Source organism: Pteropus alecto, unplaced genomic scaffold, assembly GCF_000325575.1.
Source record: "Pteropus alecto unplaced genomic scaffold, ASM32557v1 scaffold117, whole genome shotgun sequence".
NCBI lineage: Eukaryota > Metazoa > Chordata > Mammalia > Chiroptera > Pteropodidae > Pteropus > Pteropus alecto.
In genome coordinates this window covers 1,924,726-1,929,951 of record NW_006440642.1, presented here as the reverse complement: position 1 = coordinate 1,929,951, position 5,226 = coordinate 1,924,726, and positions in this window count along the sequence as shown.

Sequence of the window (5,226 nt, the reverse complement as noted above, 5' to 3'; positions counted from 1 at the left end):
CTGAATGGCCCCGTTCACAGAGAAGGGTTTAATCTGTACTTGGACAAAATATGTTTGACAATCATAAGAAACCTCAAAGCAGGTGAGGTGACATTTCCCCCATTCCCTGAGGATGAGGACCGGAATGATGATTAAACTACAAATAATGGTACATCACGAACAGGCAACTAATCACAAGGGACCAGTATCTCGGGCTCCCTTGATATGCAAAGCACTAAACTTTTAGTTGCTGAATCTGGAAAGACTCAGAAGAGGAGCCAGAGCTACAAGGGTGTGACTTCCAGAGAACTTGGGACAGCAGGTATTTACCAACTGGTACAGAAGCATTTCATACTTTACAACTAATAATATCATCTTGGTGTGTTCTAGCTGTGTGCATTGTTTATCCTACCAGTGACTTCCCTGAGGTGACCAGTGACCACAGTCACTGGTAGGACTATAGAAAACTGGAATGAGTTGAATGATTGGAAAGACAACTTGTCTGCTGGTTGCCTAAAATAACATTACTGGTGGGTATCAGCAAATTATTCATGATCGAGATGGGGAAACGGACGATCAGACCCCGGAGACACTTCCCTGTGACCCAAGGTTCAAGATGCACTAAAGGCTGTGGGAGGACAGAACTGGGTACTGATCAGTTTCTACCCAGAACGGTTGTGTGTGTGTGCGTGTGTGGTGTGTGTGGTGCATGTGTGTTTCTGTACTGTGTGCCATGGATGTGGTATATAGGCGTGATTGTGGTATGTAGGTGTGATTGTGTGTATGTACCTCTGTGCATGCATGTTATGAAGGTGATGAGGCAAGTATGCTTGATAATACTAAGAAGATGATAACCAGAAGAGAAAAGAATTGAGGGGATCCTTGGCCAAGCCCTTGAAGTACATTACACATGATCATTCTAGGGGCTCAGTAAGCAGGAGACTGCCTGGACAACCCAGCAACTCACAGCACCCAACGATGGTCCTCGCTGACTAGGAGGGATACTCATCGCTGAAGAGTGGAAAGGAAAACACATTCCAAAGAAAACTTGACAAAAAGAGAAGGGACTCTCTGGCTTCCTTTGCAGCTTATACACTGTTTTTTGTGGAGGGTTTTTGCGCGTTTGTTTTTTTGTTTTGGGGTTTTTTTGTTTGGTTGGTTGGTTGGGTTTTTTTTGTTTTTTTTTCCAGTATAGCTCTGTGTCAAAAGAGCTTGTGCAATTGAGCATGTGGGAGGAAACTCACGGTCCAAGTCAGTCTCAGGCCACATTAAACAAAACAAGGCCTTCAGCACAAGGAAGATTTTTGCCTTTCCTGGCAGGACGGCAGCATGGGGATTATAAAGGATTTTGGTCAAGGGAGTGTGATAATGAATGTCTTGTTCTAGGAGTCCCGAGACCCTGGGTAAATTGGAAGAGAGGCAACAAATGCCTTGCTCAAGGTCACAGTGTTGCTCCCTCCTGTTGAGTGTCTGCAGGACTACAGATAGCTTTATTGATCAGTGCAGGTTATTGCAAGGGCAAAGTCTCACTTCAAGTTTCCTGACCCCAATTCGGAGCTTTTTCCACCACCCCAGCAAATAATATCCCTGATCTCCTTTCCGACAAATATGTCGCAGTCTCTTCAGATCCAAGTTCTGAGGGCTTGGAAAAGCCCTGCTTCTCAGCAAGGGAGCATAATGGAACCTTGACAGAAAAGCCACCCATACTGACAGTTGCGTTTACTGAGCTCCACTTGCAAAATTATTTTAAGGCCCTAATTAGATGAGCCTCATGCTCCATTTTTGAAAAACCCTTTCTAAATGACTAATGACACAAAATGAAAATATTGCCAGGTGGCTGTTGATCACATGTTACAAACCACCTCTCCAGTCTGAAGGCTATAGTGTTTCCATTAACATTCAGGGCACGGATCTCCTAAGTTTGCTCTTGGGACATTTGAGAAAATAGCCTGGCTTTTAAGAAATATTTTTTGTTAGGGTGTAACTTATATACAGTGAAATAATCAGATCTAACCTATAGAGTTTGATGATTTTGACACATATATACAGCTTGTTACCACCACCCCCAACCAAGACATAAAATATTTCTATCACCTAGAAAATTCCTTCTCGCCCTTTTCGATCAATCCCAACTGTTCCGAATTCTATCACCATATAGTGGTTTTGACTTTTTAGAGTGTCCGTTATGGACTAAATGTTTGTGTCCCTCCATAATTCATACTGTTGGTGCCCAGGGCAGACTGCCCCCAAGATCTTCCATAGCGGCATATTGATTATTTCAAACTAAAAGTCACCTGAGAAGCAGCAAGAGCAGGAAGAGCTGACTCTCCTCTGTCCCCACTAAAAACAGGTAATAAATCTCCAAGATAGGCACCCTCCCCACTCCTGAAAGACTGAGAGACAACCTATCACAAGAGTTATAACATCCAGAGTCAAAAAAGCATGTGTAAACAATCCTTATAACACCTTAGTAATTTACTACCCAAGCCCAAACTTTTAGATTCCTCACTAACAAATACCCCAACCTGCTTAGATTCTTTTCTAATAAACACTGACTTTCTTTATCCTGTCAATTCTCACAAATGTATTGTTTCTTTATCTAAAAAGTACAAAAAGGTGCCTAGTTCGATCACTTTTTGAGCCTCATTTTATGATTTAAATATATCATATTGTGATTTCCCTGCATACCTGCATTAAATTGTTTTTTTTTTTCCTGTTAATCTAGTCCTGTGTCGATTTTATTATTTTATAACTAGTCCAGCCAGAAGAACTAAAGAAGGGTAAAATGGGGGAATTCTCTCCCCGTCCCAACAGTATGAGAAAACCTTAACCTCGAATGTGATAGTGTTAGGAGGTGGGGCCTTTGGGAGGTGTTTAGGTCATCAGGTTGGAGCTGTCATGAATGGGATTGGTGCCCTTATAAGAGTGATACCAGAGAACTCCATGCCTCTTTTGCTATATGAGTGAAGACACAGGGAGAAGACAGCCATCTATGAACCAGTAAGAGGGCTCTCACCAGACACCAAAATTGCCTGCGCCATGATCTTAGACTTCCAGCTTCCAGAAATAAATTTCTGTTGTTTATAAGTCATCCAGTCTATGGTATTCTGTCAAGCAGCCCCAACTAAGACAGTGTCTTACAAATGGAATCAAATAGTATATATAGTCTTTTGTGTTGTTTTTTTTTTAGTCAGCATAATATCTGTGAGATTCATCTGTGTTGTCACATGTATTGGCAGTCCTTTCTGTTTTACTGCTTGAGGAGCGTTCCATTGTATGTATATTCCACAATTTGTTTATCCATTCATCTGCTGATGGACCTTTGGGTTTTTGCAGTTTTAGGCTGTTAAAAATAAAGCTACTAAGAACATTTATGTGGAAATCTTTGTGTAGAGTGAATAGAAGTTTCATTTTTCTAGGTTAAAAATACCTACGTGTGGAATTCCTGGGTTATAAGTGTATGTTTAATTTGATACCCCCCAAACAAACAAACAACAACAAAAACTTGTGCCTTGTTTCTATGTAGTCTTCCTGAAAAGATGGTTAGAAATCAGCTTGTGAAGACCACACCAAAACAACCCCCACAGAGAAGGTGGTAACAGAGAGATGACAGCTCTTATTGAAAAAAGCTGGTTTTTAATAGTTCCTGAATTAACCATTTCCTGAGCAGGTTTCATAATCAGTGCTAACTTTGGGCCATGCATAAGAAAATGCTTACACAAGAAAATACTTTATTCACATTACTAGTGGAAATGGACTAAGCAGAGTAGTAATACCAAAATACACTGAAGGTTATTTACGCTAAAATGTTGACAAAACCTTTAGGAATTTTGCCTTAAGCTCAACCAATTACAATTTAGCAGGGTGATTTATTAAGAATGTAAACTATGGAAAGGTCACCCTTTGAAAAGCTAATCTGAGTTCTGAATTTTCACTGCTGTGGGCTCTGTCTTACTCCAGGAAAGATAAACAGGCTTTTCTGTGATTTGAGAGCCTTCACTCTCTGCCAGATGTATCGTCAAGCCATATTATAATAGAAAGGAGTGCGAGAAAGCTTTTATGTTTGTGAGACTGAACAGGAGAAAGGGATCTGATCCTGGTTGGATGCCTGGAAACTAGAGCAAAGGGGTCTGACCACAGCTGGTCCCGCATGAAGGAGTCCTGAACCTCTTGGAAGCCCTGATTCTCTTGGCAGGACTTCAGAGGAAATGGTTGCAGGGTAGCTGATGAGGCCAGGAATTAGGAATTATGGCTTAGAAAGCTTACATGAGAGGCTGTACTAGGATAGTCCCCCACCCAAAAAGTGGGATTACCAAAAGTAGGGAGCTGGAGCCGGAGACTGCAACTGTAAGAACAACAGCATCAGCAGGCCCCTGGGAGACATTGGGGAACCAAAACCACTGATAATTGTGTTTCCTGGCAATGCCGGTTTTCTTCTGTCATAGGATGAATCGTTGTTCACCATTCTTCAGAAACTTTCTGTATTAGAATTTTACACTCACACTCTTTGCCATGTGACTTTGCAGAGTCCTCCATTAGCTCGAGTGGAGTACGCCTCCTGCCACTGATGTCAGAGTGGCCGTGTGACTTGCTTTGGTCAATGGAATGCGGGCAGGAGTGACTCAGGAGGCATCATGTGCTCAACTTCCTATGCTTCGGCAATTTGACATGAAAAGAACACACCCTAGTAGGGCTGGTCCAAGGAAAAGATGGGAACAGGGAGACTTGAGCCAATTTGAAGCTTTAATCCTAGTCCAGCAGAATTGTAGCCCCAAGCAGAGCTTTCCCAGCCAACCTACAGACCTGAGAGCAAGAAAAATAAATGTTCATTGTTGCATGCCATTGAGATTTGGTGTGGTTTGTTATGCAGAATTATTATAGCATTTGCTGACTAACACTAATGCTGTTTTCCTCACATTCGTAACAATGCAAATCCCAGTTTTTAACTGGTTATTTGGAATAAAGCTAAATTCCCCAGCCTTCCTTGCAGCTAGTTCTAGCCATATTACTGAGTTCTAGTCAATGTGATGTTAGCAGAAGTGTTGTGTGACAGCTTCTGAGGCCCTTCCTTAAAAGCCTGTGGCATGCAGTGTTCATTTCTTCCTGTATCTTTCTATCTGGAGCAAGGACGTGGTGGCTGGAGCTCTAGTTAGCATTTTAAATCCTGAGGAAGAAGGCCATATCCTAGAGAAGATGGAGCAGTGAGTTACTTGGAGCTACCTAGACTATTCTCTGAGAGAAAAATAA